Source organism: Mixophyes fleayi, chromosome 4 (genome assembly GCF_038048845.1).
Source record: "Mixophyes fleayi isolate aMixFle1 chromosome 4, aMixFle1.hap1, whole genome shotgun sequence".
Lineage (NCBI taxonomy): Eukaryota > Metazoa > Chordata > Amphibia > Anura > Limnodynastidae > Mixophyes > Mixophyes fleayi.
In genome coordinates, this window is record NC_134405.1 from 214,382,748 (window position 1) to 214,406,182 (window position 23,435).

Sequence of the window (23,435 nt, forward strand, 5' to 3'; positions counted from 1 at the left end):
ACTGCCCTCCAGATACTACAGAGGGACCTGTGGTTGTGGAGTCCAGCGGGGACGAATTGATAATGTGTGATGAGGAGGAAGTACACACTGTAGGGGGAGAGGAATCAGAGGTTGAGGATGAGGACGACATCTTGCCTCAGTAGAGCCTGTTTAGTCTGTACAGGGAGAGATGAATAGCTTTTTTGGTGTGGGGACCCAAACAAACCAATCATTTCAGCCAAAGTTGTTTGGTAGGCCCTGTCGCTGAAATGATTGGTTTGTTAAAGTGTACATGTCCTATTTCAACAACATAAGGGTGGGTGTGAGGGCCCAAGGACAATTCCATCTTGGAACTTTTTTTTTTTGCATTATATGACCAATCAACAGTCGTTTGCCATGTTCAAAAAGTAAAACCAAATTTAAACAAATTCAAGAAATTAAACCAAAAGTAAAATGCCCTGTCATAATTTAAAACAAGAGGTATTGACGTGCTCTAAAACTACTGTATTGTTGTTTATATTTTATAAACACTACACTTGAAAGCTTGAGTCTTTCAATAAAAAAGTAACTGTCCATTGCACGAATATTTGCAACAGGGACAATTTTAGGGTTAAGAAAGTCAACTAATAACACTTCGACGCTGTCTGTCTTTATAAACACTACACTTGGAAGTTGGAGGAGGTATTGTGGCCCCGGCACCAAATTTACTACCGGGGCCACTCCACTGTGCAGTCCATATTTAGGTGTATCAGATATTAAACAACGGTGACAGTTGATGCCCAATTTTTTAATTATATTGTTGGCGCTGTAAAAAATTGTGTTCCGGGCACACCACACTATGCAGTCCATACCCTTTTTTGGTGGAATTCTGACCCGTGGAGGGTTTTTTAATTATATTGTGGCCTCGGTACCAAATTGTGTACCGGGGCCACCACACTACGCAGTCAAGAAAGATAGATGCGTATCATAGATAAAGTACATTCAGTGTTGTGGGGCAAATTGAAAAATATTCAAAATGCACTGACATTATCAAAAACAAGAGGTTTTCACACGCTGAAACTCCAACATGTATATGATGGAGAGGATGGAGGAGCAGCCGTATGTGCAGTGTAATGCCGACCTGTTGAAGGTTTTTTATATATTTTATTGTGGTGGCCAGTGCCCACTACTCTACGCAGTCCAGATACTATTTTTGGGTGTAATGCAGACCTGTTGAAGGTTTTCTATATATTATATTGTGGTGGCCAGTGGCCAGTCCTCTACGCAGTCCAGATACTATTTTTGGGTGTAATTCAGACCTGTTGAAGGTTTGCTATATATTTTTTATTGTGGTGCCCAGTGCCCACTACTCTACGCAGTCCAGATACTATTTTTGGGTGTAATTCATTCCTGTTGAAGGTTTTCTATATATTTTTTATTGTGGTGCCCAGTGCCCACTACTCTACGCAGTCCAGATACTATTTTTGGGTGTAATGCAGACCTGTTGAAGGTTTTCTATATATTATATTGTGGTGGCCAGTGGCCAGTCCTCTACGCAGTCCAGATACTATTTTTGGGTGTAATTCAGACCTGTTGAAGGTTTTCTATATATTTTTTATTGTGGTGCCCAGTGCCCACTACTCTACGCAGTCCAGATACTATTTTTGGGTGTAATTCATTCCTGTTGAAGGTTTTCTATATATTTTTTATTGTGGTGCCCAGTGCCCACTACTCTACGCAGTCCAGATACTATTTTTGGGTGTAATTCATTCCTGTTGAAGGTTTTCTATATATTATATTGTGGTGGCCAGTGGCCAGTCCTCTACGCAGTCCAGATACTATTTTTGGGTGTAATGCAGACCTGTTGAAGGTTTTCTATATATTATATTGTGGTGGCCAGTGGCCAGTCCTCTACGCAGTCCAGATACTATTTTTGGGTTTAATGCAGACCTGTTGAAGGTTTTCTATATATTTTATTCTGGTGCCCAGTGCCTACTACTCTACGCAGTCCAGGTACTACTTTTGGGTGTAATTCAGACCTGTTGAAGGTTTTCTATATATTTTATTGTGGTGGCCAGTGCCCACTACTCTACGCAGTCCAGATACTACTTTTGGGTGTAATTCAGACCTGTTGAAGGTTTTCTATATATTTTATTGTGGTGCCCAGTGCCCACTACTCTACGCAGTCCAGATACTATTTTTGGGTGTAATTGAGACCAGTTGATGGGTTTTTAATTATATTGTGGGGAACACTCCTCTACGCAGTCCAGAAAGATACCTCGTTGCAACGTTTTGTATTAAAAAAAAAAAATATTGTGAGGTGTTAGGTGTTCAGAATAGCCTTTTCAATTAGTGGAAATTATTGTTATTGAATGTTATTGAGGTTAATAATAGCGTAGGAGTGAAAATAAGCCCAAAAACTTGATTTTTACACTTTTTAGTTTTTTTTCAAAAAAAATCCGAATCCAAAACCTTAAATCCGAACCAAAACCTTTCGGCAGGTGTTTTGCGAAACAAATCCGAACCCAAAACATCGCGAAAATCCAGATCCAAAACACAAAACACGAGACCTCAAAAGTCGCCGGTGCACATCCCTACTATTATTGCGATTGCACCACAGGGACCACAACATAAACTGACTTCGAGCAGTGTGCAAGGTGAGCAAAATGTGAGTATTTCTGGTGTTGGATATAGATTACAGACATAGAGGTTTAATGGTAAACAATTTTTAGTTCCTTGTTTCGTTGGTAAAGAAATCAAAGGGAATAGAAACCCAAGCGACATCAAGAAAAAAATGAAAAACCTTGAGAAAAATTTTGTTGAAATGTGTATGCTGTTTGGAACTGTTCTGCCACAAACCAGTAGCACCTTTAAAGTGTAATACTAGTTTTTTCACTTGTCATATTCTGCAATAAAAAATGTTGTACTTTTTTTCCTGCAATAAAACTGTTGCATGAACACTGTGTGGTTTATTCTGGGTATTTTACAAATATTAGTTAATAAAGCTTAATATGACTTTATAAGTTTAATAGTTTATAAAGGTATAAGTTTATAAAGGGTAATAAATGAAAAGGTTTCCCAACATAGATGCAAAGGGGAATAACACACGTGTTTTACACAAGTGTAATGGTCTGCAACCAGACAGGTGCAAGACACGTATACAAAACAAAAGTCTGTGATGTGCGGATACTGCACCATGTGGGACTGGTACAAGCATCACAAATTTACATATACAGGCCCCCCAGGTCGAGGAAGTATCGGAGGATTGTCGTGGATTGGTCGGAAATTTATACACACTACACAGCGGAAAAGAGATTGGAACGAAAATATTGAATGGTACGACCAACCAAATGAGGCGACAATCATCCATTTGGGCAGACTTTCGACCATCGTGTCACTATACACACTGACCCGACTTTCGAATGAGCGGTCGTATGTCGGCTGGTTGAACCGATTATTGGGCAAAAACCCTGTAGTGTGTACCTAGCTTTAGTCAGAGGCACAATTGCTTAGTTCAAGGACGCAATTTGGGCTTTGTTTTTTGTTTTTAATAATACAATGTTTACTTTGATCTACTTTGTGCATAAACCAACATGCTGATGGTACTAACAATTAGTCACCCCCTTTCCCAGCATTCTTTTGTTTGACATGATTAGTTTAGGAGATGGAGTGAAGTTGTATGTTGATCGGGCTGATTATCAGGAGGGGACAAGGTTATATCCAGGGCCGGATAAAGGGAAGGGAGGCCCCCGGGCTAAGGGTACTGTGAGGGCCCCCCCCCCCTCCCATGAGCTTACCTCTTTCCTTTGTTCCACTCCCTGTAGTGCTTAAGTATTACAGTGACAGCAGGCAGGTAACAGCATAACATTTGCTGTTAGCTGCCTGTCATTCTCCTTGAACAGGTGACAGTCGGAGCCAGGGGCGGGGATGCCCCGATCCGATGAATGCTGGCGGGCCCCCCTGGCTGCCTGAGGCCCCTGGGCTGTAGCCCATTTAGCCCTATTGTTAATCCGGCTCTGGTTATATCCAGGCTGTGGTTACAATTACAATAAGGAATCATCATATATGTTATTATAACATTTATTTCTTAGTAGTAAGATTTGTAGTCACTCAGAATATATACATGATGTGGTTTATTTTCATTTATCTATTCCTTCCACCACCTGGTCACATGTCTGTTCTGTGCTGATGTAGTCTTATAGATACACTACCTTAAATTACTTGGCGTAGATATATATGTAGATATAGAATACTACCATACCAATAAGTATTATGATACAGACATTAGGTATAGGATTGCATAAATATATTAGTTATTATTACACTATAAGGCTATTAAATGAATTCAACGTTTCTCAACCAAATGCATTTTCATTACAGGCGAACGCAAAATATATTTATGCTGCACATGTTAATTTATTACGTGGTTAGACTCTTTAAAATATATCATTAGCAGCATTGATGTTATCACTTATAAGCTGAACTCATTATCAGCATTAATAATAATGCATATGTAAATATGTTATGGCGGTGTGCTAAGTATAGCAGACATATATATATATATATATGTGTAATTTGTAATTCAGTAAAATACTGATGTAGGACAGTAACTAAATATTAGGTATGTCAGTGAAAACTGTAGATTCTTTAATGTGGTGATATACCGTAGTAGTGTAATAACGCAGTTAACATGCCTTATTGCTCTGATTTTTACTATTGATTCAACCAAATTAATCCTATGTGGGCAAGAGTCTGTAAGATATCATAAATATTGAATAGCATGGGTTTGAATATGTTGGCTAGTACAGACTTAATAGGGGGTTGTCACATCACACCTATAAGCACGATATACAAGTTAAACCCCTTCTTGCTATATGTTTGTTTATTCACCTGGGAGGGTTAGAGTCATACAAGCACATAGGGACAAAGACATAGTACTGGGAAGTGTCTTATTACATTTAATTGCAAGTGCTATTATTCCTGAATATACACATTCTCTGCTAAAAGATTGCATAGCACTAAAAAGTTATTATTACACAAGCACTCTGTGGTCTTTAAATTTACCATTAAAGTTGTCTGATAGCTGAAAAAAGTACAGTATCTTTTTCAGAAATCCTGCTAATTGGAGAGTTTAGCACAACTTGTGGCAAAAAGTACACAAGTCTGCACCATACAGCTAAAATCTCATCTCTAAACCACCCGACAAACTCGTACCAAGATCTGACCTTCAAGGTGTTAAGTAATAGCAGCAGAAGCTGTTGATTAACATTACAGAGTTCACTCCTGGTCCAGTGGGACTCCAACTCAAGCACACTGAAAAGCTGATGCCATGTCCAGCGTGGTGGGCGGTGTATCATCTAGGGCAGACCCCATTGCCAGCGCAGCCAAAAGGTCATTCATTGGATTACAGGATAAGGTCCACCAAAAAGCAGACGCCACGTCCAGCGCAGCCAGCGGTGCATCTTCTACGGCTGACGCCATTTCCAGTGTGGCCAAAAGGACATTCATTGCATCATTGGGGAATGTCCACCGAAAAGCTGACGCCATGTCCAGCACAGTAAATGGTGTATCATCTACGGCTGACGCCATTTCCAGCGCGGCCAAAAAGGCATTCATTACATCGCAAGCGAATGGCGAGATTAATAATAACGTTGTGTAAAATTGTAATGTACAATTGATGATAAAGATGTAAGTAATGCAAATGTTAAGGTTAGGGATGTTTATAAGGTTCGAAAGGGCGTGGGTGACAGTTCAGGTGACAATAGTTCATCCGAGTCGGAGAGCAAGTAGATGTATAAGTTGTTGAAGGAGCAGCGGCGCATAGTATGAAATAATAGGAGGAAGAAGAACGTAGTGGGCCCCGTGGTGGATGTGGTAATGAAGAGGCTTGTGCAGATGGAGTCGCAGAAAGAAAGTTTGTTCGCACAGGGAAGAGTATCTGTCGGTTGTGAGTTGAGCGCAGTGATGGGACATTTGCCAAAACACACCAGGAAATAAATTGAGAAGGGAAATGTTGTTGATCTATTTACATTAACCGAGGTGGGACTCAAGGAAAAGAGAGAGAGCAGATACGTACAAAACTATAGATAATTGACTGAGCGGGATGTTTGTGCCCTCTAGTTGTTACATGGAGGCATTCCCAGCAGTGCAATGTGTATGCTAAAGTACACACACTTTATTCATTAAATTTACAGAGAATACGGGGGTTCAGTATGGTGGAGATATGCTTAGGCTTTTAGATTGAAATCACAAGGGCAAAGGCACATAGTTTTCAGAGTCCGAGATAGATATTTGGCTAAGATGCATTGGTGGAAAGGAATGGTGCAGCAATAAAGTTTGGAGCACGGAGGCCTGGCATGGTCAGGCAGGAAAAATCTATGTGTTGAGTTTTTAACTAATCTCATTGCGCAAGGGCGCACTGTAGATTTAGACATGCGTGTGAAATCATTCTGCCAAAGATTGCACGAGAAGGAAAGGTATTCAAGCACAAAGCTACCCGGAGCGATTGTGCCTGGCTAGGGCAAATAGTCCAGTAAAGGTGAGCAGGATGTTAGAGTGGCTGGCTAGGTATGCAAAATAGGGAAGAAGCTGAGTTGTTGCAGGCAGGTTTTTATGGAAGGTTTTAGGATAACTGTTACAAGAATCATCCCCCCGGGGAAGGGGGTTCACAGGAAATTGAAGTCAATTAACATGTAATTTTCAATAGGGATACGATTGTAAAAGAGCTGATGTTGGACCGAATGGCTGGCCCATTCCAGGAGCCTCCCACTTAGAATTTAGTCACTTTGCCTCTGGGGCTGGTTCCTAAGAAGGCAGCAAAACATTGTAGGCTGATCCAGCACTTATTTTACCCAATAGGGGCATCGTTTAGTGATGATCTGGACAGGGAAAAGTGTTCGCTCCCACATCAATCCTTTGACAGAGCTGTAAAAATGGTCAAAAAGCATGGAAAAGGGGCCCTTATTGCAAAATTAGACATAGAGTCTGCCTTTCAAATGTTGCCGCTGCACCCTGACAGCTTTAGGTTGATGGGTTTTTCAGTCTGATGGGTATTATTTCATAGACAAGTATTTGCCTATGGGCTTTATCTTCTCTTTGCAGTGGTGTTTTTAATCAAGCAAGCACAGGATGCAAATCAGTGGTGCATTTCCTGGATGATCTTTTGGTGGCAGGACAAACAGAGTCAGATCAGTGTAAGTATTGGCTGTGAGAGTTGGAGAATCTGCTTAAGGATTTTGAGTATTGGATCTGTAGGGTTAGACGTGTCAGGGGCAGGCATTAATAGGGTATGAAATAAAATGAAACCTGCTATTGCCAAGTTTATTACCTTCATTGGCAGCAGCAGAAGCAAAAATCGGGGGTTCAATTGTGCAGGTTTTTAGAGGAGCGATGGGGTGCACCTTTAAGTGGTTGCACTTGATATGTTTCCCATTGGGCACAATGGGCAGGGGCCCAGGGGCCCTGCAGCCCAGGGGGGCCCGTCGGAGGCAGCACCAAAAAAAAACCTGAAAAAAAAGAAGAAGAAAATACTTACCTTGCGGTCAGCTGGCGATCCAGCTCCCTCCCTGGTCTCCTCCACCGTGCGGCGCTTCGCAATGGATGTCGGGCGGGCGTGATGACATCACGCCCGACATGCACTGCGAGCGCAGCACGGAGGAGGAGACCAGGGAGGGAGCCGGATTGCCAGTTGACCGCAAGGTAAGTATTTTCTTCTTCTTTTTTTTCAGGTTTTTTTTTGGTGCTGCCTCCGATGGGCCCCCCTAGGCTGCAGGGCCCATATATATAGTCACTTTTTTTCTTTCAGATATATATATGTATATATAGGGGCCCCGGTGCACTGCTTTGCCCGGGGGCCCATAATGTAGTTAAGGTGGCCCTGCCCTGGGAAGACGGCTGGGTTCCATCTTCAACGGTTGGGCCAATACAGGCGGCGTTCCAGGTTTCAGCAATTGGAGGGTGATTCATGCCAAGGGGCTGGTCTCCGGAGGACGTTGTTGTGGTGCCTACTTGGTGGGCAGAACACGCCCTATTTTTCTAGAGAGACGCCAGACAGTATCACCCTGGGTAGACAGCCGCATGCTTGGTTCCAGCTTCAACGGTTGGGCCAATAGGGGCGGCGTGCCAGGTTTCAGCAAGAGGCTGGTCTCAGGAGGACGTTGTTGCGGTGCCTACAGGGTAGGCAGAACACTCCCTATTTTTCCAGATGGAACTGGAAAATTGTGGAAAATGTTATTAGTCTTGCACGCCACTTGTCTGTCAAATACAAGTTTCGAAGTGTTTACTATATCAATTTGTCAATACACTTGTAACAAAGCCACACTTAGAACAAATAGACACTGGCTAAATACATGTACACTGACTAATACAGCCTCGAACAAAGTGTTGGTCCTAAATTTGTAATGGTTTACACTTTGAATACAAACATTCTTTCCACTACGTGCATTTTCAGGTATATCTGCAAATCCACAACAGTTCTAAGGATTAGGAAGTGGGTTTTCTCTTTGAAGAAAAAGCATTCTTAGGTGTAAAACAGGAGATAATGTAATGTTACATTGATTCAAAATGAGACATATCAAGAGTAAAGGTCTTAAACAGGACATGCTCTACCATTAGGTGAACCTATATGTTTGTCTAGTGTGCCAGTGGTAAGGGGGCACCTAAAATACTGAATGACTGACATGTCACTCATCCAGTGTTGATAAGGCCCCCAGGGCACCCCCACATGAAGCGCCAGCTGCACACATGAAGGAGAACCAGCCAGCAGCTTCTTATACCTCCTTGAAGATTTTGAAGCAACCTTTTATTGCTGCTACCTGAAAAAACACTTTTTCAGCCTTAAGGCTGATTTGCAATTGTTGCATTTTTTGCATGAATTTGACATCAGAATTTAAAGACCCATCCCAGGGGAGGATCAGGGAATATAAAATGTTGAGGGACAGTTGGTAACTGGTGGAAAAGACAAAAGTAACTTTCACTTCCTGTTAAGATAAGCAGCAAAGTGGAGGCATGCATGAGGGGTGCCAGTTTTAACTGGTGGGAGAGCACTGCTCCATCTAATATAGAGGCAACCGCTCTGTTGTTATGACCCTCATTTAATGGTCAGAGATAACCCATGCAATTAGTGGGTCCCATAGCAAAATGCAAGAGAGGAGAGGGCCAATAGATGCCCTTGCACTCCTTACATGTCCTTACACTCCAGAAGCCCCGGCTCTGCTCTTCTGAGTGACGTGCATGCACAGTTATCTGGTAATCACATAGTATATCCCTACTTAGAATTTAAGGGCAAATCCCTGTGCCTGCTTTACACCTAAACTGGTCATGGCAATTTTATTGATACATTTCTTGCGAAAAGGCACTAATTTCAATAAATAAATTTATTATTAGATATGATTGTTCGCATCAAGACAAGGTGGTCCTGAAAAGATAGTATGTTCTTTATGATATAGGATTGATGCTTTCCATCTGAGGTTTGATAAATACATTAGTGACTGGTTTTACATGGCCTTATCTGTGAGGAGTTTGTGTGTTCTCCGTGGGTTTCCTCCGGGTGCTCTGGTTTCCTCCCACACTCCAAAACATACTGGTAGGTTAATTGGCTGCTAAAAAATTGACCATAGTGTCACGAGCCGCGGCGGTACTCACAGCCGCCGCGGCTCGCTTCTCATGCGCCCCAGCGTCCCGGCCGTCACCTTGACGACCGGGACGTCATTTCCTCTTCCTGTCCGGCCGTTACCAGGGCAACGGCCAGACACTAGTACACTAGCGCTGCGTCCCGGCGGTGCTGGTAGCCGGGCGCATGCGCATAGCAGGCAGCCTGTGGGCTGATAGGCTTATTAACAGGCATTAGCCTGCAACTGTGTAGGTCAGGGGCAAGCCCTGATTGGCCCTGCTGGATACTAGTAAATTAGCCTGCAGGAGTGTGTTCAACTGCTGATTGGTCTGTGTCTGTATTTAAGGCAATGAGGTCTGCTGCCTCATTGCCGGTTATAGCTTCTGTGCTCCAGTCTGCTGACCTGCTTGTTCCAGTTCCTGTATCCTGTTACCTACGTTTTGACTACCCGTGTTTGACCCTTGGCTTGTATTGGACTTCGCTTGTGTTTCCTGTGACCCTGATCCTTGGCTCGTTTACCCGTTCCGCTTCTCTGCCTGTGACCTCTGACCTCAGCTTGTTCATCGATACTGATACCTGCTGCCGGCCTTTTGACCTCTGCGTGGACCTGAATCTTCTTGCCTGGGTTCTCCCCAGCCGGTACACACTTCACGACCCTCTGTCAGTCTGCAGCCCAGTCTGTCCCCACCATCAGGGGCTCCAGTGAACACCTGACTGACAGAGTAGACTCCGGGTTGTGTTGTGCCGGCTGGAAGAGTTCCTAACATTATAACCGGCCCACTCACGGAGACAAGATTAGGATGGATGCAAGTGGATCCACACCGTCTCCGGCACAAACCATAGCAGGCCATGTTGAGTCTTTGTATCAGATGATGCAGGGATTGGCTGAGTGTATGTCTGTTCAAGAAGAAGCCACAAAAGCTTCACAACCTCCTCCAGATCCCATCTGTGAGCCCAAAATGAATTTACCAGATCGGTTCTCCGGAGATAGAACCTTGTTTCGGAACTTCAGGGAGAGCTGCAAGCTCTATTTTCGGATGAGACCCTGCTCCTCCGGTTCAGAGCAGCAACGAGTTGGGATTATTATTTCCCTTCTACAGGGTGACCCCCAGTCCTGGGCGTTTTCTTTGCCACAGACCAGTCCGGCCATGCAGTCCGTAGACTCCTTCTTTGAGGCATTGGGTTTACTGTATGATGACCCGGATCGAGTGGCCTCCGCAGAAGCCCACCTACGGTCCTTGAAACAAGGCCGACGGTCAGCAGAAGAATACTGCGCGGAATTCCGTAGATGGTCACCTGACAGTGGATGGAACGACCCTGCCTTACGTAGTCAGTTCTGTGTCGGCCTATCTGAACAGATTAAAGATTCGCTGGTGCAATACCCGTCTCCTAGCTCTCTGGAGGATCTGATGCACCTCTCCATTAAAATTGACAGGAGATATAAAGAGCGGAAAACTGAAAAGGAAACGTCATCACCTCCATCCGCCTTCGTTCCTATCTCCCAGGATGGTGAGGAACCAATGCAATTGGGAGAATACCGTCTTTCCTCTGAGGAAAGAGATAGGAGACGGTCACAAGGCTTATGTTTATATTGTGGCGCAAGAGGCCACTTCTCCCGTTCTTGCCCAAACAAGTCGGGAAACGAGCATGCCTAGGGAACGAGGGGAGAGTTCACTTAGGTCTACAAATTGTCTCCCAAAAAAATGCGGTATTGGTTCCTGCACAGCTCACGTTCAGTGCTTGTTCTGTGGGTCTGGCGGCCTTCATTGATAGTGGAGCTGCAGGTAACTTCCTGGACTTCGAGTTTGCCCGCTCTGCTGGAATTCCACGGGTTAAACTCAAATCCGCCATCACGGTATGTGGCTTAGATGGTGCTCCATTGCCAGGCGGTAAGGTTACCTGGGAGACCCCGCTACTACAATTGAGGATTGGGGCTCTCCACTCCGAATCTATAGTCTTTCGTCTCATTGAATGCCCGTCAGTGCCTTTGATTCTAGGTCATCCTTGGCTATCCTGTCATAACCCTGTCATAGATTGGGCAAAAGGAGAGATTGTCCAGTGGAGCTCTCATTGTTCACAGTCCTGTTTGACAGTACCTCTACGTGTGGTTCGGTCCATTCCGGAGCAGCTTCCCTCCCAGTATCATGACTTCTGGGATGTCTTCTCTAAAAAAGCTGCTGATATTCTACCACCGCACCGGGAGTTCGACTGTGCCATCGAGTTAATTCCAGGTACTAAACTACCCAAGGGACGTTTGTATTCTCTCTCCGGTCCAGAGACCAAATCCATGCAGGAGTACATTGATGAAAATCTGGAGAAAGGCTTCATCAGGCCATCTAAGTCTCCAGTAGGGGCTGGGTGCTTCTTTGTGTCCAAGAAGGACGGTGGACTCAGACCATGTATCGATTATCGGGGACTGAATATGATTACGGTTAAAAACACCTATCCGCTTCCTCTCATCTCTGTACTCTTTGATCAATTAAGAGGAGCAACGGTCTTCACAAAAATCAACCTTCGTGGTGCTTATAACCTCATACGCATTAGAGCAGGTGATGAGTGGAAGACGGCGTTCAACACACTCTCGGGCCACTACGAATACTTGGTCATGCCATTTGGCCTTAGTAACGCTCCTGCTGTGTTCCAGGATTTGATTAATGAGGTGTTACGTGAGTTCCTGGGACACTTTGTTGTTGTCTACTTAGATGACATTCTCATATATTCCAATTCATTGCCGGCACATCGGAGTCATGTCAGACAAGTCCTACAGAAACTACGGGAACATCATCTCTACGCGAAACTCGAAAAATGTGAGTTTAAGGTTAAGAAGGTATCCTTTCTTGGCTATATAATCTCTTCAGAGGGTTTCTCCATGGACCCCACCAAGGTCCAGGCAATCCTGGATTGGGTACAACCCAATAACCTCAAGGCGGTCCAGAGATTCCTAGGATTCGCCAATTATTACAGGAGATTTATTGGCGGTTTTGCTGACATCGTGGCTCCTATCGTTTCCTTGACTCGCAAAGGGGGTGATCCGGCTGTTTGGTCACGGCAAGCAATAAATGCATTTAAAACCTTAAAGGAAGCTTTTGTGTCCGCTCAGGTCCTTAGACACCCGGACCCAAAGGTACCATTTATTCTCGAGGTAGATGCTTCTGACGTCGGTGCTGGAGCTATCTTGTCACAAAAGGATCCTCAGACTCACCGCTTGCATCCATGTGCCTTTTTTTCCCGCCAATTCTCCTCAGCAGAGACCAATTATGACGTGGGAAATCGAGAATTGCTAGCAATTAAATGGGCCTTTGAGGAATGGCGACACTGGTTGGAAGGCGCTGCACACCAGATCTCCGTTATAACGGATCATAAGAATCTGCAGTATATTCAGTCAGCTAAACGCCTAAACCCCCGTCAGGCTCGGTGGTCACTGTTCTTCACCCGATTTAACTTTATTATCACTTATCGTCCTGGTTCTAAAAATATTCAAGCAGACGCTCTGTCTAGAAGTTTTCTGGCACATCATGCCCCAGTCACTAACCCAGAGCCTATTGTTCCTGTATCCATGGTCCATGCCGGATTAACTCAAGATCTGAGCTGTACCTTACAAAGGTTTCAGAAGTTGGCTCCTGACAACACTCCGGTAGGACGGTTGTTTGTCCCAGTTCATTTAAGGAAGACAGTTCTTGCTGAAGCACACAACAGTCGGACTGCTGGACATCCTGGCATCTACAAAACACTAGAGATACTTTCCCGTACCGTATGGTGGCCGTCTCTGTCTGCCGACGTCAAAAGTCACGTCCTGTCCTGTGAAGTTTGTGCCAGGAACAAGGTTCCCAGGACTCGCCCGGTAGGGCAGTTAGTTCCGTTAGCCGCTCCTGCTAAACCTTGGACACATCTATCCATGGACTTTATAGTTGATCTACCACCCTCTGCAGGACACAATACCATTTGGGTTGTGGTAGACCGGTTTAGCAAGATGGCGCATTTCATTCCACTAGCCAGGCTTCCTTCTGCTCGAGATTTGGCCGTCCTGTTCATTCAACACATTTTTCGCCTCCATGGACTCCCTACAGACATCGTCTCCGATCGGGGTTCTCAGTTCATTGCGCAGTTCTGGAGATCATTCTGTACCCTCCTGGGAATCAAGATTAGTTTGTCATCAGCGTACCACCCTCAGTCAAATGGGCAGACGGAGAGGGTTAACCAGTCTTTGGAGAAGTTCTTGCGATGCTACACGTCAGAGTTCCATGACAACTGGTCCTCCTTGTTGCCCTGGGCGGAATTTGCCTGTAACAACTCCTGTCACTCCTCCACCAAAACCTCTCTGTTTTTTTGCAATTATGGTTTTCACCCCAGATCGAACTCTTTGTATTCTCTCCAGTCCGTTGGTATCCAGGAGATCCGTTCCACTGCCAGGGATCTCAGAGTTATCTGGAAGAAAGTGCACTCATCTTTAAGACAAGCCGCACTTGTTGCAAAAAAAAATTCGGACCGACACCGTACCATCTGCTCTCTTAAGGTTGGCCAGAAAGTCTGGCTGTCTCCAAAAAATATCAGGCTGAAGCAACCTTGCAAGAAGTTGGGCCCTAAATTCATCGGGCCGTTTCCCATCATCAAGCAGGTGAACTCTGTTGCATTTAGGTTAAAAATTCCGGGCTCGTTAAGAATTCCAAACACATTTCATTGTTCTCTGTTAAAACCAGTTCTTTATCCAGCTCAAGCCCAGTCTTCAGGCAAGCCACAGAGGTACAGTGTTCAGAAAATCTTGGATTCCAAAAAAGTGCAAGGACAGGTGCACTTTTTGGTACAGTGGAGGAACCGCGGGTTAGAAGAACGCTCTTGGGTTCCGCGGAGACAACTCCATGCTCCCAAACAATTGAAGGAATTCTTCAGGAAATTTTCAAGAAAACCTGGGTGTCGGGGTCCCTTGACCCCTCCTCAAGGGGGGGGGTACTGTCACGAGCCGCGGCGGTACTCACAGCCGCCGCGGCTCGCTTCTCATGCGCCCCAGCGTCCCGGCCGTCACCTTGACGACGGGGCGTCATTTCCTCTTCCTGTCCGGCCGTTACCAGGGCAACGGCCAGACGCTAGTACACTAGCGCTGCGTCCCGGCGGTGCTGGTAGCCGGGCGCATGCGCATAGCAGGCAGCCTGTGGGCTGATAGGCTTATTAACAGGCATTAGCCTGCAACTGTGTAGGTCAGGGGCAAGCCCTGATTGGCCCTGCTGGATACTAGTAAATTAGCCTGCAGAAGTGTGTTCAACTGCTGATTGGTCTGTGTCTGTATTTAAGGCAATGAGGTCTGCTGCCTCATTGCCGGTTATAGCTTCTGTGCTCCAATCTGCTGACCTGCTTGTTCCAGTTCCTGTATCCTGTTACCTACGTTTTGACTACCCGTGTTTGACCCTTGGCTTGTATTGGACTTCGCTTGTGTTTCCTGTGACCCTGATCCTTGGCTCGTTTACCCGTTCCGCTTCTCTGCCTGTGACCTCTGACCTCAGCTTGTTCATCGATACTGATACCTGCTGCCGGCCTTTTGACCTCTGCGTGGACCTGACTCTTCTTGCCTGGGTTCTCCCCAGCCGGTACACACTTCACGACCCTCTGTCAGTCTGCAGCCCAGTCTGTCCCCACCATCAGGGGCTCCAGTGAACACCTGACTGACAGAGTAGACTCCGGGTTGTGTTGTGCCGGCTGGAAGAGTTCCTAACACATAGTCTGTGTTTTGTGTGTGTGTTAGGGAATTTAGACTGTAAGCCCCAATGAGGCAGGGACTGTTGTGAGTGAGTTCTCTGTAGAGTGTTCTCTGTGATGTGAGTGAGTTCTCTGTGAGTTCTACACTAGATGTGTCTGCCCTAGCTTCCCTGTAAAATGATTCTCAATGTCACAAACAGCTGACCTATCTGTACTTCTGTCAAACTCTCACTACGCTGGGTGTTCTCTAATGATCTCCCACTCTTGGCAGAGGCCACTAAGTCTAACAAGGGGTCTGGCTCCTGGTCTTCCTCAGGTTAAATACAGATAGCTAATTGTGATGAAATTAGTTTGATAACCCTGTGAGCATGTCTCATTTCTCACATAATGTGGATTATAGTACTTTTTATAGCCCATGCTGTTTGTTCCCCAGCTCACCAGACTACAACTGCATTGTCCAATAACATGTGGCTAAGGGGACATTGTAGTTCAGTGTACATATGTATATTGTTTATTGTATATTGATAACTTGAAGTAAGGTTGCTATTCATTGTCTTTAAAGTGAAGCCAGGGAGATTATGGGTAGGGATCAGGTTGCCATGTGCCTGAGTAGGAAAACTAATTAGTGTCCATTGTTCTCACCAGGCTAGTCCAGACAGGCCATCTAACAGGGGAGGTTCTCTGAAAGGACAGCTCATCTTCACTCCCCTGTCCAACCCCCCCCCCCCCTAGTCCAGCACTGACCAATGGTTAAGTAGAATAGACGCAGGGGTTTGCCCAGGGAGGGGAAAGACTGTGGAAATTAGACCTGTGGTATATAAGGAACAACTCCAGGGGGGAGGGGTGTTCATGCTTGGATTTGATTCAGGAAGGTGCAAGATGGAGTTTTGAATTGTCGTTTTCTAACTCGAGTCTATATATGCAGCTGAGAGGGATCCATAGGTCATGAAGTCCGGACAGCAGGTGACTATATCTCCTTAAGTTATTGGGCTAAGGGACAGATGATGTGGTAAATCTGCCTGGCATTTATTTACTGTGTGTACATAATATTCTAGTGTTGTTTGTATGACAATAAATATACTGTTGTATTTTTATAACTGCATTTTGCCTGAGTGACCATACGAATCCTAGAAGGTATTGGGTAGCACTGGGCCAGATAAACCCGGTATCTTCACATTTTTAGTGGCAGCAGTGGGATCACTCAGTCCCAGGTCTTCTCTGGGTAGAGCTGCAGGGGAACTGTATCGTGATACATTCCAGGGCTCTGCAAAGCAGTTAGCACTAGAAACCAGTTACCACATTATCCTTAACATACTCCTAAAGGCTTTAAGGTAGAAAGTGTCACGAAAAGCGTTGTGGGCTTTAGGCGAGGGAAGATGCCGCCTAAGTGCCGATTTGATAAGGGGAAGCGCACCCCGCCAGAGGAGAGCGGAAGATGGAACCGTGTCTCAAGGAGAGGAAATCACAGTGAGGTGATCCCTGGAAGTAAAATGGGTGTGAGCTCTAGGAACAAGAGAGCAGATAAAAGCCCAGTGCTGAAAAAGTTCCCAAAGGAAGGGATGAAGCAGTCCAGTACAACCAGGAGAAAAGTGTACTGGGATGAAGGACTGTGGCTGTGTCTGCAGGATGGGGATATCAATGTGTTGCACCACCCCACCACAATGCAGCACATTTTGGATTATTGGGATGAGAAGTGCCCAAAGATTATTATGTGGGAAGGAGCCAGTCTACAGGAGAAATTGGAGAATCTGTTGGATGTGTTCCTAATGTTGAAAGAGGAAGCAAGTGCCTGTAATTTTCGGGATGAACCAGAATGGGATGATTTTACACATGAAGTTATTTGTACTATGCATAATCTGGCCAAGGGAAAATCCAGTTACAACAATATTCAGCAGTACAAATCAGATGGAAATGGACTATTACAGCACAGGGTCATGCCTGATGAATCCCCTGCAAATGTACTAATAGAATCTGCCCCATTAGCAGATTCTACAGATCCACTAGAGACAATGAGTATGGAGGAGCTGATAGTGGAATGCCAGATCCGGGGTGTACCTTACCTGTACTGCACGCACAGGGATATCCTCAAACGTCTTTTAAAAGATCAGGAGAATCCCATCAATGCTTTCAGTGTCTATAGGAAATGGATGCTCACTTTAGGTCCCCACATACCTCTCTGGGAACAAATGCAATGTCTGCAACAGAGTTTTGAAGAAGCAGAGGATGAGGTATGGCGACAAGGATTTACAGACACTGAAATGTGGCAGGATCAGTGTTATCGAGTAAATACTGAAAAATGCCAATTGGAATATCTTTTGTCACACTCTAAAAAGATGGCTGCTCAGTCTGTTAATAAGGGGGAGGTCCATCCCAGTGGATTATACACAGTTGCCCAAGCTACTATCTTGGGGGAGACTGGAGAAGAACTGCTTGGTGAGGATGTTGTACCCCTGACTACTCAGAAAGGATCAGGAGAAATCCTTCCATTTAGGGACTTGGATGGAGAAGAGCTACCAAGCAAGTACCATGTAGTAGCATCTTCTGATAATTTGCCAGTGTTATTGGAACCTGAGACTGTGTCTGAGTTAGAACAGAATTACAGAAAAGACCAGTTATCCACCCCTGTTGTGCCTGAAAATGTTTTGGTTAATGAAGTAACGCAGGATACCGTATGTGTGCTCTCCGGGGCAAGTGATGTACAGCTGTACCCAATTGTGGCAGAAGAGAATCATAAACTTGCTCAACATATGATCTCAGCAGAAATCATGATTACCGACTGTAAGACAGAATTAATGGGAGAGGATAAAGGAATTGTCATGTCAGAGGCCACTACTATGGGGCCCTGGGAAAATTACACTTATGCCTTCCCCTATGCAGAATTGGCAGATGAGGAGATGTTGACTGAGTGGGTGTCTGAGAGGGCACCAGTACAGCAAGATTCACCAGCCCCACCAGCTTTGATGCATCGCACTCCAGCTCCAAATCTTGGAATCCAGAACCCCATACCAGAGGCCTGCACGGGACCATCCACTTTGTTTTGCTGCCAGGAGGACAAGTCTGTGTCCAGTGAGGATTCACACTACCCTGATGCGCCAGAGGCGAGGGAAGTAGTGCAACAGTTGGATGTGGTAGCAGGGGAGGGGAGATGCACACCAACATACTTACAAGGGCACCCACAAGTGGTTTGGGAGGGGGACAGAGGCTTCCCCATAACCAAAGAATTAATGGAGTCCCCATGCTTGCCTGCCACTGGGCAGTTGTCCCTTGAGTGTTTGGGGAAGGGGGGATTGGATCTTGGCCAGAAACAAATGGACAAAGAGCCAGAAAGTTTGCCTGCCACTTGGCAGTTTTCACTCGAATATGTGGGGGAGGGGAGCATGGTCTCCAGAAACAGAGGACAGGCCAAGGGACTATTTGCAGTTGGGCAATTAAGGGTGGATAAGGCACCCAAGGGATGTTGGACTACAATTCTAATACAATGGATGTATGCACCAGAGTGGCCCAGTTTTATTGTTGTCTCATCTTATGACGCAGGACAGCATAAACCCCCACTCCAGCTGGGTGGGATGATATCCCTGCAGTCATGGGACCCTGGTGGGAGATTGAGGAACTGTGTACTGCTGTCTAGCTTGCCATCAGACCCAGGAGAAACCACAGCAGGCCAGAGATTTTGGACTTACGGGAGAAAGGTTTACTTGGAGCAAGGGAGCCACTGGGGAACAAGGGCTAAAAAAGTAGGGGAGGTATATGTGATGAAATGAGTTTGATAACCCTGTGAGCATGTCTCATTTCTCACATAATGTGGATTATAGTACTTTTTATAGCCCATGCTGTTTGTTCCCCAGCTCACCAGACTACAACTGCATTGTCCAATAACATGTGGCTAAGGGGACATTGTAGTTCAGTGTACATATGTATATTGTTTATTGTATATTGATAACTTGAAGTAAGGTTGCTATTCATTGTCTTTAAAGTGAAGCCAGGGAGATTATGGGTAGGGATCAGGTTGCCATGTGCCTGAGTAGGAAAACTAATTAGTGTCCATTGTTCTCACCAGGCTAGTCCAGACAGGCCATCTAACAGGGGAGGTTCTCTGAAAGGACAGCTCATCTTCACTCCCCTGTCCAACCCCCCCCCCCCCCCCTCAGTCCAGCACTGACCAATGGTTAAGTAGAATAGACGCAGGGGTTTGCCCAGGGAGGGGAAAGACTGTGGAAATTAGACCTGTGATATATAAGGAACAACTCCAGGGGGGAGGGGTGTTCATGCTTGGATTTGATTCAGGAAGGTGCAAGATGGAGTTTTGAATTGTCGTTTTCTAACTCGAGTCTATATATGCAGCTGAGAGGGTTCCATGGGTCATGAAGTCTGGACAGCAGGTGACTATATCTCCTTAAGTTATTGGGCTAAGGGACAGATGATGTGGTAAATCTGCCTGGCATTTATTTACTGTGTGTACATAATATTCTAGTGTTGTTTGGATGACAATAAATATACTGTTGTATTTTTATAACTGCATTTTGCCCGAGTGACCATACGAATCCTAGAAGGTATTGGGTAGCACTGGGCCAGATAAACCCGGTATCTTCACACTAATACAGAGACCCCCCTTTCATGGTAGGCCTTGATCATGTTCACATGGTACACCTTGTGTCTCTTCCATCCCTCATCCCTGGCTACCACATAATTGACATCATTGATGCGTTGAACTATCAAGAAGGGGCACTCCCACGAGGCCTGTAACTTATTCTGATGCATTTGGACCAATACCAGAACTTTCTGACCCACTTCAAAGATACACTCCCTAGCACTGCGGTCATACCATTGCTTCTGCTTAGTCTGGGCAGCCTTCAGATTACTATGCACCATCTTCATTAGGGAGAACTGCACCACATAGTGTACCACGGAGGTTTCAGGAGTGATTAATTTCCCTTCCAAATCCTCTTTGATCAGATCTAAGGGACTGCGCACCCTGCGCTCATACAGGAGTTGAAAGGGGGAGAAGCCAGTGGATTCCTGCGGCACCTCCCTGTACGCTAACAGGAGGTGCGGCAGAAACCTCTCCCAGTCTCTTCCCTGGGACTCCATAAAGGTTCTGATCATCTGTTTGAGAGTACCATTAAAACGTTCACACAGGCCATTAGTCTGGGGTGGTAAGGGCTGGCTATGAGGTGTTCCACATGCATCTTTTTACAAAGGCTTTGCATTAAATTAGACATAAACTGTGTGCCCTGATCAGTTAACATTTCCTTAGGGAATCCTACCTGGGAGAAAATGGTTATGAGAGCATCAGCCACCTTGTCAGCCCGTATGGAGGAGAGGGCCACCGCTTCGGGGTACCGGGTGGCATAATCCACCACAGTGAGAATAAATTGTTTTCCAGAGCTGCTGGGAATGGCAAGGGGCCCTACAATGTCCACAGCTATCCGCTCAAATGGTTCTGCTTTTATTTGCAAGGGGACTAGAGGGGCGTGTCCCACATCACCAGGCTTCCCCACCATCTGACAGGCATGACATGATCGACAATAATTGGCAGTATCAGTGCCCATTTGTGGCCAGTAAAAATTTTGCATTAAGCGAGACTTAATTTTCTTTAAGCCTAAAGCCCTACCAGCGGGACCTCATGAGCTACCCTGAGTAACCCTTCTCGATACTCCAAGAGTACCACTAGCTGTTTCTCAATCACCCCCGCCTCAGGTAAGTCTATGGCTACACTTTCCTTATACAATCTTCCCTGTTCCCAAAACACTCTTTCTTTATCAGACTCAGTGGGAGGCCTTCCTGCCAGGAATCTCAGAGATTCCAGTGTAATGTCAGTGTGCTGTGCTTGTTGAAAAGCCTTGCTTCTCACTTGCTGCTCAGTGTCTGGTGACAAAGGTAAGGCATCTGTAACTGCATGTGCTGGAGGGAGGGGGGTTAGAGGGGAGTTTCTGGGCCAGAGTGACTTTCTACTGGCAGTCCCCTTACCTCTCCCTCAGGAGTTAATTGTGAGGACCTATCCTGCATTGCTTGCCTGCGTGTGACCACTGACACTGAGGAAATAGTTACATCCCCTACCTCCTTGGATACAGACTGTTTACCCAGGTCAGGTACAATTGAGCAATCATTTTCCTTGTCACAACCTAGGTTACAAACTTCAGATACAAATGAACAAACATTTTCCCTGTCACATCTTGGTACCTGGGAAAAAACATGGTTAAGTTCAGAGTCCACAACATCACTAATAGCGACATAATGAGATAACATCCTGCCTAAATCGGTTCCAAGCCAAACATTGGCAGTCGAGATATACCTGGGCCATACGCACAGCAGGGTGTATTCCTCCCACCCCTTGCACAGCAATAGTTTTCCCTATAATAATATCCGATGACTCGACCAACTCAGAATGCACCAGGGTAACATCAGCATCCGTGTCTCTTAACCCCACAGTTACCTTGTCACCGACAGTGACCGTTTGCAGATTGTCATTCTGGCTCACTTGGGGTCCCGCAACACACAGGACAGCTGGAGCAGACTGGGGAGGAGGTGGTCCCACAGTGGAGGCTGCAGATGTCTTTTGCTCTGGACAGGTGGCAAATTCTAAACAGGAAGAAATCTAGGGGCCCGATTCATCAAGGTGCGCAAACGTATACGCATCTGCGTTGCATACTTTGAGTGACGCAAACACTTACGCGAGTGAAATAGGCATCTCAAACAGTAAAAACACACCCTCCTGTGGTCCTCTACACTTAAGGGACGGAAATAAGCAGTGCAAACGCTATAAAACACACCCACCTGCGGATCTTTCAACAAGGCACAAGCAAAAGCGACGGACCACAAGTGATTGACGGGAAGCTTAGCAATGCATACGTCACGCCCAATGTGGGAGGGACGAATAGAATAGCTTGTTTACATACATAACAAAACATAATTGCCGGTGGCTTATTTTCACGGGATAACCCTGTATTCATAAATCAGTGGCAACTAACAATGATGTGGTACACTCTGAAAGATGTTTCTGCTTTGCTAATAATTTTCGTAATGCACAGTTTAAACAAACACATTGCTGAAGATCTTTCTGTGTTTATGATTTTAAGTCGCCGTATAGTACGCCAAATGCATGGACATGGCTACATTAAAAACACATGAAAAACGAATATATCAAAATGTATGCGGTGTAAATATATCTTGCCTTTTCAGCAAAATGCATAGCATACGCTTCCATAAAGGATATACACAAGAGAGTAAGGGTTTCTGAATAGTAGTATAGATATAACAATATTACTAAAGTTATAATAGGTTTAGCAATGGTGGAGACTGGGGTTAGGTATCACTACATATTTGGATACCTGACACCATCTAATCTGTTTTCTAATTAGTAAGGTGCTCTTGAATGTAAGAACCCAAAGCCTAACAGGCTGGGGAATAGCTGGATGGTTAATCAGATCTTAATAAAGTATCATCTATAACACTCTTAAGTAGTGCCCAGCATGACCCCGTTAATCTATTAGAGAGGAGAGCCCATAGCCTAACAAGCTGGGGAATAGCTGGATAGTTTAACAGATCTTAATAATGTATTGTCTCTAACACTCTTAAGGGTGCCCAGCGTAACCCCGTTAGTCTATTGGAGAGGAGTAACGTAGTACAGCTCAATACATATTGATTAATATCAGACAAACAACAGTGAGCTCAGCTGAACACCAACGCGCGTTTCGCTAAGAGCTTTATCAAGGCAACTCGATGATGTGCAATGATAGGCTATTTAAGCGTGTAATCAAGCCCCTTTGTGACGCGGCTTCTCTTCTAACTAAGAGTGACATCTATATCAGAGCCAATTAAAACTGTTCCTGCTATCATGTGATCCGGCCCGGAAACAAAATCACGGGCCAGCTACGCTGTGTACTAGTTGCTATGGCAACAGAAAGGGGGGAGAAAAATAACAACAGTATTCAGGGATATCGCACTTCCACAATGTAAAGTACTAGTTCTTATATAAACCACCCACTGGATTAATAAAAGTGACGATTATCAGATCATACATATCCATATGGCAGGTAGGTATTATAAATGAAATGATGACTATAAACTACATATTTAATATTTCAAATATATTTGTATTCTATACCAGAAGGGAGATTGACTGTGAGTGTTGCCTAATATGGGGCTGTTCAAACACAGCCCTTATGTGGTGTAAGTGACA